We start from the raw sequence: 13,995 nt of genomic DNA, 5'->3' as shown, positions 1-13,995 counted from the left end.
CTGAGCCAATACACACATTTAGGACATTATAAATTCTATTTTTGTAGCTTATGACTAAAATGTTGTGATGTTCTTTGGTGGTTATATGGTTATGTTGGCCTAAGCATTAATAAACACATTTAAAAAATAAAAGATTTATGGGATAGATTTGACTTGGTTTAGGTCAACTACTCACAAGCAATAGATAGGGCATGGTTGGCAAACAGCCTATAAAAGGTGGGGGTAGGGGCCAACAGTTGCCCCACCCTCCTCACATCTCACATCTGGTGGGCCTAAATCAGTGCTAAATCACAGACTGCTTGAAAATTGCTGGGGGTCTTGGCCAACCATGTAAATATTTGCTTGCCTGTTGCAGTTGTGGTGTGCCAGATCTGCATGGTTTTAAACTATTTCCATTGTTTCTTTTTATTTCTTCTAAATCTTATTTTATTGCATTACTGTTCAAATGCCATAAAAGCCAAACTCTTACTGCAACAAAATGAAATAAAAGCTATTTTAAAATTAATGCATTTACTGCGATGGATGTGCTCTCCCCTCCCTCCTCCGGATCTTTAATCTCACAACTTCAAACATGCCACAGAGCACCTGAATGAGCTAGAGTTCAGGAACCCATGGCCTAAAAGGGTTTATGCTACTTAGCCTCCTTCCCATTTTCTGTACTTATTAAGAGTTGATTATGGGTTTGATCTCAAGACTTTTTGGTCTGGCTGTTGGACTCTTCCCAGCAAAGGAAGGTAGGGAGGTTTGGGATGGTGATGTGGGAAGAACAATTAGCATTTTTGTTGGTAACATGTGAATACTCTATCCCACTCCAAAACATGAAATCTAAACAGTACAATTTCTAGAGGAACCATGCTGGCCAAGGCTCTTCTAAATCATGGGGATATAGAGCTGGAACTATTCAGAGTCCCAAACAGAACATTCAATTAATTAAAAGGAAAAATTTGTTGTTTAACACTAGGTGATGCATTTCATCACAAAAATGACAAGACGATTTTAAGAATTTATTCCAATTTTATTTCAAAGCGGTAACACATTATGTCACAGGCATGTACACACAAGGCACATTTCAAATGTGTGGTGAAAACTAAAGGACAGCCTGAAGCAGATACTTGGACACCAACCCCCAATTTTCATCTGGCCCACTGTAACCAAAGCAACCAAAGACACTAAATTTTCCTCCCACACCAAACAATGCAAAGACATTAACAGGTCTGCATAGCACAGTTGGTTAGAGCATAGTACTAATAATGATAAGGTTGAAAGTTTGATCCCTGTATGGGACAGCTGCATATCCCTGCATGGGGGGGTGCGAGTTGGACTAGATGATCCTCAGGGTCGCTTCCAACTCTAGCATTCATTTTGTCTGCTGTAAGGCCACTCATCTTATTTGTCATTTGCAGCTGGAACACCCATGCTGGCCTGTTAGGATAAATGAGTTAGCAGTTACTCTGGAAGCCTATGTTCATGGCTATTCCTCAATAACCTTATGCCACCTTATCCTCTCTGCAAGCTAAACATCCCCAACTCCCATAAGGTTTGGTTTCAAGATCATCTAGGTCACCCTTCTCTGCACATGTTCCAGCTTGCCAATATTGATCTTAAACTGTGGTATCCAGAACTGGACACAAGACTCCAGGTAGGGTCTGACTAAGGTAGAATAGAATCCCTTGATCTAGACACTACGTTTGTTGATGCAGTCAAGAACTGCATTAGCTTTTTGTTGCTACATCACACTGTTGACTCATGTTAAGCACGTGGTCTATTAAGACACAGATCCTTTTCATGTGTACTCACTGTCAAGCCAGTTGTATCCCATACTGTATTCCAGCCTAATTATAGAACCCTAAAATTTTGTAATTACTGAAATTATTTCAGTTGAAATTGTTTATGTTAAGTTTTGGTCCTGTTGCTCAATCTGTTATGAATCAGGATTCAATTTTCTCTTATCTTCTGAGATATTAGCTACCCCTACTTTGGTGTCATCTTCAAATTTGATAGGCATCCCCTGTATTGCTTCATCCAAGTCATTTATAAAGATGTTGAACATCAGCCCACAAAAGAACCCTGCAGCACCCTACTTGTCATTTTCTTCCAGGATAACAAGGAACCATTTGGTGAGCACACTTTGGGTATGCTCAGTCAACCCAGCTACAAAACCACCTAACAGTAACATTTTCTAGCCCACGTTACCAGTTTCTCTGCAAGAATATTGTGGGGGACTGGTAAACTATTATTCAGGCACTGTTAGAACCAGTGTTTTTTTCTGGGGGTACTCAAGGGTATACTGTACTGGCACCTCCTTTTTCTAGAGAAGTACTGTTTAAAACTGTGGCATATAACAACTTCATGGCGAGTACCGACACTTTTTCTTAAAGAAAAGCACAGGTTAGAACTGCATACCAATCTCTGCATAAATTTCCCATTTAAGGAAACTTTGCCACTCCCCCTACCAGATGCTCCCAGTAGCATCTGGAATTCAAATAGACCAGATGCATGTGGAATCTTCTTAAACAGAATCAAGTCTTCATCTTACCAGTGGATGGAAAGTTAGGTTGAGAACGGTCCACATGATACAGCCTACCAAGACATTAGGGAATTAGGGAAGCAGCTTCACAGCAAAAGCCAAGCTGCATCAGTTGTTAGGTTTCAAATCCTAGTTATCACTGATCAAACCTCAGTAAAATCATACAACATTTAGGCTTTAAAGGATGGAATGCAATTAAGGCAGTGAAGGAAAAGAAAGAGATGAAACATATAAGAGTTGCATTGGAAGCAAGCAAGGACACCGCAGGGACTTGAACCCCATCCTGGAAACCAGGAGTGCCGACCACCAGTGTCTTTTGCTTTTTTTTTTTTTTGTAATGCAGCAAGGTGAAAAGCAAAACCTGAGAAAACACAAGATTGTTCTCTCAGGAAAAGAAAAACCTTAAGAGAGATTTGGAGATTTGAAGGAATCTGCTTCATAAAGCTTCCGCTTCTGACTACTCCCTTATTGCGACCTGAAAGAGTCTTAGCACAAGAGTTGCAACACCCTCCCCAATGCCACTCTGTGGATCACAACTGGAAATCTGCTGCCTAGCCAAGCACATGGTACCCACCCATTATGTCCCACGATCACAACACGTACAACCGCTGGTTACTGCTTTTATCATACAGCATTTAGATGTTTACTTGTTCAGAGTCTGTGCCTGTCATATCATCAGTATTTTGCTCTCGGATAACGTCAAGGGTTTCAGTAGTTACCTTCCTTCAACTGCGATGTTAGCTTTGGAGTGAGAAGTTACTGGCCAAACAAGCCGATTGCTAGCTCTGGTTTTGAAATTGGTATTTTAAGGGATTACCTTGAGAACAGATGTACTGGAGAGGATCCAAGCTTTAGTATGGAGTCAATGCTTTGTGTTGGCTGAGTTATGTGCGCAATAGCTGTTCCTGGAAGATTCTTAGCAGAAAAGCGGGTTGCGGCATAATCCCACCCCCCACAAAACCTCTTAAAGCACTTGTCAAGTCACTGACTTAAAAAACTCAAAGATGGCCATGATTCAGTGTTAGCACCACCATGGCCACAGACACCTTAGAGTCTGGTGGCAATTCTGCCAGCCCATTGCAGAGTTATCACAAAGGGCCCCATCCTGCCAATGACACTGGGCAAGCCAGTCTTCTCAGGAGGTTCTTCAATTCTTTGCCATTAGTTCTGCCTCCACTCCAACTATGAATTACAAGGTGTCTGGAGAGGCTTTGGAGCATGAAGCTCCTCTTTCAGTGGGGATCCCTTTTGGCTGTTAAAGCTTATCGGGTCTCAACCCACCATTGCCTCAAGCATCCGTTAAGGATGGAATTTACATACAGTATTTACTCCCATTGTGATTGGGGTTTCAGCATGAAGCTGAACCTAGAGGCAGAACGGGAAGATGCATTAAAAACTTCCCAGCCTCTTAACATTTTGGCTTCATGATTTCTGCTGTGAAAAGAGAGAAAATGTGGTTCACCTGTTCTTTTGTCCATTGAAGTGTGAATTCTTGTGTCTGGCAGTTCCTTCTACTGGTCTGTGAAAAGCAATCTAGAGACACTGGTTTGTCACCAGCCCCCTCCCACTCACCCCATACAAAAGTGCTTTGACCACAACTGTTTCTTACTGCCATGACTTCTGTGGCTCCTCGAGGAGAGCGGGCTTTATTGGGGTGTTGTGTGCTGTTGCTCAAAACTGTGAGGAAACTGAAAAAGGAGAGACCCACACAAAAGCATTGCACAGAAAATACGACCACTAACTGGTGGAATGTGATGTTCGCTTCTTGATGGTTTGTTGGGTTGGGTTTTATTTCTGGTGTCTGTGAGATGTGAAGATGCATCTGGAAGAGACTTAAAGGCTTCAGTACCCTCGCCCCCTCCCCCAGCAGCCAAAGAAGAACAAAACAGCAGGTTACCTAAAGCAGCACAGTCAAAATGCACGTGTCTCTCAGTCATACAACGGGCGTTTACATGGCAGGGTTTTTACTGGACATCGGATTCAAGAGCTCCTTTCAAACCACAGGCATTTTGTCACTCAGCGATTTATTTCTCCTTCAACAATCACTACTCCACACAAGGGAAAGGAGGCAGATTCATATTCTCTACGCAAGCAGATCAAGCACACTGCCATCATTTATTACTTGCCAACTGAACAGATCTGCTTCAGACACGCTTCTCTCTGTGAAGTCTGCAAAAAAGAAGAGCTGGGACAATGTGAGCCCCTCCCGCCACCCCCAAGGTGATCAAGTCAGAACAGCTGTTAAGTGTACTAGCGTCAGTCAACTCACTGCAAAGGCCTTCACATGCGCACAGAGAATGTGGCAACAGGAGAGAGTCATCATCCTGAGCAGCTTCACAAATGGTGCGTTAGGGTCTAGGCATTATGAGATGAAGCCTCTGAAACAAGACACTGAAACAGTTGCCCCCATATCACCCCCCTCAGCCCAGCCCTGCATGTTGTTAACTGGAAAGAGATGACAGTGCTAGCACTACAGGAGATGGATGGCAAGCATATCAAAGGGGCATGCAAGTTTCTACATAGGCAATGCTAGGCAAGACCAACAAGTGTTAATCTTCGGTTTAAAGTACACAGACATACACACTTGTACTAATTCTGTCCTCCTCCTGTGTCTGGATTTTTGCCTGGTAAAATTGCCAAGGCTCAAGTTCTGGGAAGAACACAGCTTCTTCAGCTGCAAGATGTGAACTTAGGCATTTACTTACCCCAAACCGCTAAGTGTTTTCCCCCACTGGTCTACTTTTAAGCATTTTAGAACTCCTCCCTTGGTCAGATCACATTCCTTAGTTACAAGACCTCTGTATGCCAAGTGCCTGGATCTACCATCTGCCTCAGTGGAATGGGGAAAGGAGGAAAAATAGGCTGCAAAGATTTCCTGCCTGATTTAGAGAACCAGTCTTCCGTTCAATTTCTGTGCTTGTCCAATAAAGACGGGGGTGTTCACGGAGAAAGAGTCTGAAAGAACAACAAGAATGCCCCCCTACCCCCACCAAACAACCCGAGAGCGATTCACAAACAACAGCAACATCAACAGCAGTAGCATGGTTTATTTAAGAACAAAGACGACCACTTCCTATTCTTGGAGTACTTTGGTCATTTTATTGCAAGTGTATTAATGTGCCACCTCTAGGAGGTCTTGCACAAGTGCTTTGAATGCTACCATTACTTTGCTCTCTGCTGCATGCTTCTGTGATTGGACTGGCATTGAATACACCCTCTAAAGGGCAGGGATGCGCCACCTATAGTGGTCTGCTCCTATCAAGCGGGCAAGGCAAGGCCCAGACACCCAGGAAATAACAGAAAGCATGATCATCAGATTAGTAGAGCTGTAGCTCCCCCTTTGAGGGCAACTGGGGGCCATAGGCAACCCAGCAAGAAGCGTGGTTAGCAAGCAGCCAGTAGGGCTGATCCAAATGACTCCGGCACCTACCACAACTTGGAAAGATGAAGCCACCCACCTTTCTGACATGCAATTCTGGCAGAATAGGTAAAACTTATCTGTAACAGATGCCTGCTCGCTTATACAGCTCCCCGATGGAACGAAGCACATTTCCTCTCCTTAGGAGTGCTGAGCACCTGTCTGAGGTAAAGAAGGACAACAGCACAAGGCGCCTCCTCTCCTCTCCAACACACGTTTGATCCAACACTAGCGTGGCTTTGCATTATTCTCTCTTCATTTCCATTTAGATTTAGGAATATTTCAACATCGCATTATTCTCTCTTCCAATTCCATTAAGATTTAGCAATATTGCGTATCAAATAATGGGCATCACACTTTGGTAGAAAGCTTATTTGCCGCTCCCCTGAAGATTCTTTTTCAATTTTGCTCCCACACTGAAGAAATGGGATATCTCTCACTGCTTTAATGCCAACTCCTCCTCCTCATTGCATTGATTTTGGGAATTTCACAGAATATCATCATGGCATTTCACACTCAATCCACACACTTCAAATCTGCCTGCTTCATTGCTTATGACCTTGTGGGTTTTCCCCCCTTGGTTGGCACTGGACTTTCACTTGTTTAACATCTGGGACTTTTTCCATCAATCAAAGGAGTAATAGCATAGGATGGTTCTGCCTTTACTTATCCTCCACCAAGAAGCTGCTCCCTCTGCTTATGAGGCCTTGTATTTCTCAGGCTCCTTGAGGCTAGTATTCTGAAGACGGATCTGAAAAAGGGCTAGACAAGAAATGTTTCCCTACCAAGCCCCCCCACTGCCCGTAGAAGACAAAGAGACATATCGAACTATGAGCATTAGACAATCTTTTTTCCATTTTAATGGTATGACTTAATCATTAATCTGCTTACATGAGCTGTTTAAGTCTTGTCATTGTTAACGTTGAATTGTTTTCAGTATCTTACAGAATTCATTACGCAAGAATGTTCATCAATGCAAATAATTCCTAGACTTGGAACTCATACACAAGACAAAGCAATCAAAAGCAGAATCTTACTTGGAAAAATTATACAAGCTACCATCAGAAGGAATCCCACACCAGGATCATTAAGCTCCTCCTTTCTCCCTGAAGCCTCTACAGTGGCATTAAGACATAATAAGCACCTGCAAAAAATGCCAAAAGAAAACCACAAACCACTAAAGGCATGAAGAGTTCAACCCCACCCCTGCCAATTCTTAGCTAAGCAGGTCTCCCCCGCAAAGACCCTCCATATCTGCAAGTTGTTTTCTTCTCCAGCCCTTTAGAGGGAATGCAAGAGAAGCAGCTCTGTTCATTTTGGACCCAAGGGATTCACAGAGACCTTTCCATGAGTATTGGCCGTTACTTGGAAGGAAAGTCTTTTCTGAATATTTCAAGAAGTACTTGCCAGTCTAGAAGCTTAATAATCTGTTTTTTTCCAGGCCTATTGTTACGATTATCCTGGGAAAAGAATCCGAGAACAAGTTATCACCTCCCATGCCCTCCCTAAAACCCGCCCCGCCCCGTCCAACCAGACAGCCCCTTCCACATTACACACTGACGCTGGAGAATTCTCTGCTTTTTAGCCCCCTAAGGAAAACTTAGCTTTCAAGTTCCCAGCTCTTCCGAAAGGAGTGGCTGAACGACCAGGGCTCCAGCACAAACGCCAGCTTTAAGCACTGTCCTTTCTTCCTAGGCAAAGAGAGCTCCAGCCTCTGGGGTGGTGACCTTGCCACAATACTGCAGGACTACAGTTCTAAACCAAGCCACCTGGGGACGCTACAGTACCTGCAAAGAGGCTAGAATGAAGCGGGTGTTTATCCCTTTCCCCAGTGCATTCCCCACTCCCCCCATCAAGGCTAGCATGATTGATTGTCAAGAAGGTTGTATACTTAGCACTTTCCAAAGAGAAAACATGCAATTTGACCCCGGCAGGATCCTCGACTGGACATTGCTCTAAGCAAAAGCTCCTCTCCAGTGGCTGCTGCTCCTTCCCAGGTGCCAAGAGGTGGCCACCTCTTTTTCTAAGCGCTGCCATCAGCAGGATGTTCCTCAAAAAGGCTCCTGTTTTCCCCCACACTGGAATCATTCTCAACAGGCTTCCTTCCTTTTTTTGCTTTAAGTTAATTATCATGACTGGAACATTGGGAATCCTCTAGATCTACATTCACAAACACACCTGAAGGGACAAAAACTAAACAAGATTTGGGTGCCTACCCTCCTCCCTCGACGGGAGGCCCGCAACAGGAGTCCAACAGGCAGGTTTCTCTGACCCCTTTTTCTGTGGGTGCTTTTCCTGCTGCTACCTGCAGTGTTCTGTCTGTCCACCAGGTTCTCGACTCGCTCATTCTGGGGAGGGTTGCAGATGCTAGCTAACCATTCTCGGGGCTGGATGGAAAAAACGCTAACCTCAGGAACCGGTGGGACGGAAACGAAGCACGTGCAGACTGCCTGTTAGCTTCTCAGCAATAGCTTCTCGACAACGGGCGCAATTATGCCTGCAAAGAGAGAAACCTACAACACCAACACCCCTGCTCCCCGCACCCCACAAAACAGCCCTTGACAAGGAAAACTAAGATTACAGAGCCTTCCCATTAGGTTACCAACTACCGAGATGTTCACAGTCTTCACCGCATATTTGCTCCTTCATTCTTGATCTAAAGCTAAGTAAGGATCTTCCCTCAGGAGTTTTCTTGCTTTTTTTCTCAATGCTTTCGGTATCTTTTCTAGCTTCACCAATTTGCACTGGCTGCTGGAATGACTCTTCCTAACTTCAGAATTAGGTGCCAGATGCCAACCCATTTTAAGGCTGGTGTACCAGATACTTATTTTAGTCCTTCGACACCTTATATTTTAAGGAAATCCTTCCCACTGCATCCCTTTGAAAAAGAACATCTTTCACAAAGTCCTTGAGGAGAAGCCGCCACAAAATGGCTGCAAACAATTACAAATCTCTGTCCTTTTCATCTCCTCCTTCCTCTTTGCTATCCTTTTCAGACACAGTTCTTACAGATTCTGCTCCTTTTCCTTCCCTCCCTTTTCTCTCTTCCTGGATCCTCTTCTAAGTTGCCTTCTACCCTTCTATCTTCTATGGCTCCTTCCTCTCTTCCAAGTCTTCCCAGTCTTGGTTTTTCTACCTTCAGCAACAAAAGCCTAACCCTTTCTTCAGATGGAAAGGCCTCTCTAGTTGCCTTTTAAAACAAAAGCCTGCCATCTTCTCTTCATTTTGTTCTCTGCTTGAAGCAGACTTCAGAGCCATCTACTTTTACATTCAAAACTAGTCCTCAATTAGTTTGAAATGTAAATATAGCTCCCCCCTCTATCTTCTTTTATTTCTATCTTCAAATATTTTCTTTTTCTTGATTTTCTTTTAAAATCTTCATCTTTATATTTTTCTTAGTTTTCAGTTAAGTTTTGTTTACCTGCCTTTTCTTTTGGGACTTTTAAAAGCCCATAATCTGCCAACAATTAACCATTTCCCCTGTTTTTTAAAGGTTTAGTTCTTCTTCAGTCTTCTCTTTGCTTTCCATTCTCTTTTTAATTAAATTATTGCCTGTCCTAATGATTTTTAGGATCAGATGCCTTATTAACTCCAATCTTTTTAATAAAAAATATAAACTATAGTTAATATTTTAGTAGCATAAAATTCTCATTTTACTATGAAAAATATTAGTTATAGTTTAAAAATCAACTCATCTATGTTATTATTTTCCTTTTTAAACCCATTTTCTTTTCTCCTCCCATCACCAGAATAAGTCCTATCTGCCTGGCGCTCCCTACACCTCTGACAAGAGAGGGGCGGAGACCTGTATTTATAGCCAGGGACAGTCTCACTCACTTGTGTTGGCTGCTCCTTCCGCTGGCCAACAGTCATAATAAGCACAAAACATAGTTCCTGGCACCATTAAACAGAATGGATATAATGTGCTCCTTTTAAATGTGTGTTCTCTGCAAAGCTGTGGTGTTAAATTAGCATTTCCTTGCAAAATTAATACTTTCCAGAAATAATTAATTACACTTCTTACTGCTCCTTTCTTCATCCTTTTGTTAAGGTGGCCTTCCTGTCAGTGCCAGCTCAACCCAGGTGATTCTGTAAATTAAGAAACTAGGGTTGCCCAAGTTGGTCTGTTCCCATGTACGTACCGTAATTGTATACTGGAGTGAGAAGCAGTCCCATTGCCTTGCTGCATTCATCCCTAACCTAGCTACAAAATATCAAACTGACTTCCTCTCTGCAACAAGTTTGCAAGACTATATTAACCTTTTTGAATTAGCTTTCACAACCTAGCTTTGCTGGGTTTTGTCTATCTAGCCTTTGTTTCAAGAGCACAAGCCAGGCTGCATGGCCACATCCATGTTTCGAGACCCAAAACAACCCTGTGGAGCTGGGCCAAGAGGCAGTGTCGGTTTTGTGGAGTGGTGATTTGAACCCAGGTCTCCTTGAGAGACCTGGTGATCACAACCACTGCATCACTAAAGTGCCTAACACAAAGATGTAATGAGATTTTTAAAATATATATAATAAATGAGTATTAGAGATACAGGATCAACAGGAAAGGCAGGATGCCCACATATACAGGCCTCCACCACCAGAGAATTTTCCATTGTATGCACAACATATGGAGGGCAGACTTTAAAAGTCTCCTCCTCTTGGCATTTGACGCCTCATGAATCCTAAGTGTGTTTACTCAGCAGTAAGTGCAACTGCCTTCTATGGGGCATAGGCCCATGGCAAATAAGGACAATGGAAGAGCCTGTTGGATTGGGCTAAGGGCCGATCTGAACATAAATGTGCCTAAAATGGAGAGGCTTTGTTGTGCAGTGGTTAGAGGGTCAGGGAGACCTGGTTCAAATCTGCATTTGGCCATGAGGAAGTCCATAATGTCAAGTTTTAATCTACCTCACAGGGTTGCTGTGAGGAAAATGGAGAGGGGGAGAAGCATTTTTCTCTTTTTAATGTAAATTTAAAAGTCAGCGTGGTGTGGTGTGGTTATAGAGTGTCATCAGCCAAGTCCTGGGAGACCAGGGTTCATATACATGCTTTGGCCATGAAACTCTGTGTGTTTCCTTGGCACCAGTCACTCTCAGTCTCACCTACCTCACAGGGTTGTTGTGAGGATAAAATAGGCTTGGAGGTGAGATTATAAAAGTCAAAACAAAGACATAAAAAGGGAAGAACCGCATACACCTTGCTTTGCTCCTAATAAACGTGCTTAATGCGTGTGGCCACACCAACAGGTTTTATCTCTCAGCTGCTGTTACAGATTTATAGAATGATTTTAAACCTCAGTTCACTAAGAGGAGGGTGTAAAAGGTGGGCTGAGGGCATCAAACCAGGGAAGAGTCGACATGGTTGTTTCGGCTCCATATTGCTGTAATGAGGATTCAGTATCAGTGTCGACAAGGAGCAAGAAAACAAACGAAAAATAACGACGAGCAACGTTATCACGCCCTCAAAATGGCCGCCGTGTTGACATTCAGCTTCGCTGAGGCGAATTCAGAGGAGTGGGGGCGGGGCCGGGACACACGCAGCGCGGAGTGATACCAAACGTGAGGCAACGAGGCGGTGGAAAAACACCGTCCGGCTGTGTCGCAGCAACCTCCGCTCTTACTGTCGATGGGAGGGGGAGTTTCGCAGGCCGGCTCGATCTGGTTCAAACCGGTTTCAGGCGGTCTACGTGACGTCTGCTGTGTGCCGCAGTGACTCACTGCGCGTGTGCGAGGCTGAGGCGCCCTTCTTCCCCCTCCCCCTCCCGTCTTCTCCCTTTTTTGGTTTTCCAAACTTGCAAAAGTGACACTGAGATTGGGGATTTGTTTGTTAAGGAAAGAAAGGGATTATCATTCAGTCAGGAACACTAGTTAGTGAGGTGCATTTCTTATTCGTTTATATCCCACTTCCTCAGCTTTATCCTTTCTCTGCCTAAACTACCTCAGGGTAGTTTTGAACCTGACATCTCCCTCTGGTCCTACAAAATCCCACATCAACGGGAAAATATTCCATCACCCACCTCAATGAGAAGAACAGAGGCAATGTGAAATAGTGGTTAGAGCGTTGGGCTAGGCTGGGTTCAAAATCTGCACTCAGCTATGAAACTCTGTAGGTGACCAGTCACCTTTCGATCTACAACAACCATGAGAGGTAGTTTTAAGTAAAAAACAGATGATGGGGATACCACACCTAGCTGGCATATTGAACTTTTTAGACAAAAGGTAGTAACCACATTAATATCCAGGTACATGCAATATGCAGTCACCAAAACAAGTTTTAAGATCAACACCCAAACACATAAGGAAGAGGGCAGAACTAGCAATATAAGGCACTGTTGTTGATTCAAAGGGAATCTAGACACACCCACACACACCCCAACTGTCTTGGAAAGTAGCATTGGAAAGCTGAGGTGAATTTTGCTGCAGTGTTTCATAAAACTGAGTGGAGATTTGAATCTGGGCCTCTCCTGTTTCAACACACTAACCATTGCCCTATACTGCCTCTCGAGTAAGAAGGATCAAATAAAACATATGAGAGCTGCCTTCCACCAGGTCAAGGTATAATCCATCTAGCTCAGTGCTCCTCTTGACTGGTATCAGTTCTCCAGGATTTTAGGCAGAGCTGATCCTTTTAACTGGAAAGGGCCAGGGATTGGAGCCCTCTGCTTGCAAAGTGGGCTCTGAGGCCTAACTCTGAGGCTTTTTGTATAAAATACTCAATACTTTTTTTACTTGCCTTCATGGAAGGGTTTTCCGTTTTTACTGTAGGCTTGTTGGATCATTTTCACTGCATTGCAGCAGCAAATGAAACAAAAGGGCTGTGTCATCTGCCACCTTAGTAGTTTTTTTTTAAATCTTTAGGCTGGAAGTTCTCTGCTAGGTTTAAAAACCAAAACAACTAATATGGTGTGTTCTGGTTTGTTTTTTTAAACAACTTCTATTATTTTATAAGGAAGGAAACTACAGTTGTGCCTTCTGATACCAAACACATGATTCAGTCCCTGTCAGTTTGGAAACAAAAGAGGCCGACACAAAAATGGACAATGGTTTCTGCATACTCAGCGAAGTTCCTTAATAACTCAGGAGAGTAGTGGTTTGTAATTTTGAATAAAAATAAAATGAGTGTGTGTGAGGGGGGGGGGTACTCTCAACATGACCCAAAGACTCGTGAACTTGGGCCCAGCCTTTGCTTCTGGTAAGGACAGAAAATATTGAAACACTTGGATGTGCCTCAACTTGTCTTCACAAAGGGACCCTCTCCAGCACCCTGGCCCACTGTTGTCCTTCCTGATTCAAGTTGTGCCTTATGCCAGTTTCATACCCCAATCGAGCTATAACAATAACACATCTCAAAAGTAACATGTGGGATCTTTAGCTTGAGTCTTTTGAATACAGAGCTGGAGGGACCTGGATTTCACGTTGCTACTCATCCTAAGACCCAGAATTTCTAACCTAGCAACAATTGCCCTTTGCTATGGATAAACTTTACACAGTTACCTATGCTATCAATTGGAGCAAGTATATTAAAAAGGAACAATTATACTGTATTAAAAAGGAACAATATTTTCCTGAATCAAATATTTGGAAATGAGACTAATAAAAAAATTAAAAATTAAAAAATGTTAATAAACCTAAACTTAGTTAAGTAACCTTTTATTGATTTATTTCATGGATTTATGAAATTCCTGCCTGAAACCTGGAGAGCCTTTGCCAGTCAGGGTAGACAGTACTGCTTTAGATGGACCAATGGTCTGACTCAGGACAAGGCAACTATGTTTCCAAAATGGTGGCAACTGCAAATGCCTGTAGCGACATTTTTTGTGGAGGGCGGGGAGCATTGTTTCAGGCTGCTCTAACTGAAAACCAAAACCTGACAAGAGTGTTGTTGTTGTTTCTGTTCTCTGAGCCAGAATGGGGGTGTTGGTTTTACAAGGCCCAAGCTGAATGGCTGCCTGCCTTCAACAGAGCAGTTGCATCAAGTTATGCAACCTTATTTGGAGCTTCGCTTGGCCCCATCCTGCTTCTTCCTTATTGCAGTCAGCACAAAGCTCTCTTTGGAAGGG

The 13,995-nt window shown here is 43.3% G+C and overlaps 1 long non-coding RNA gene across 1 annotated transcript; it reads right to left on the bottom strand.

Annotated features, from left to right (window-relative positions):
- Nucleotides 1–994: 994 nt before the first annotated feature.
- On the bottom strand, nucleotides 995–13,495 carry LOC310694693. The gene is made up of 2 exons (XR_014519794.1): nucleotides 11,230–13,495; nucleotides 995–10,034 (listed from the first exon to the last, which is right to left on the bottom strand). It is a non-coding gene; the product is annotated as an uncharacterized lncRNA (long non-coding RNA).
- Nucleotides 13,496–13,995: the final 500 nt, after the last annotated feature.

The sequence above is a fragment of the Podarcis liolepis genome (genome assembly GCF_965112155.1).
Source record: "Podarcis liolepis genome assembly, chromosome: 15".
NCBI classification, from domain to species: domain Eukaryota; kingdom Metazoa; phylum Chordata; class Lepidosauria; order Squamata; family Lacertidae; genus Podarcis; species Podarcis liolepis.
The sequence above is the reverse complement of the archived record's forward strand: the minus strand, read 5'-3'. Positions and strand labels throughout refer to the sequence as shown.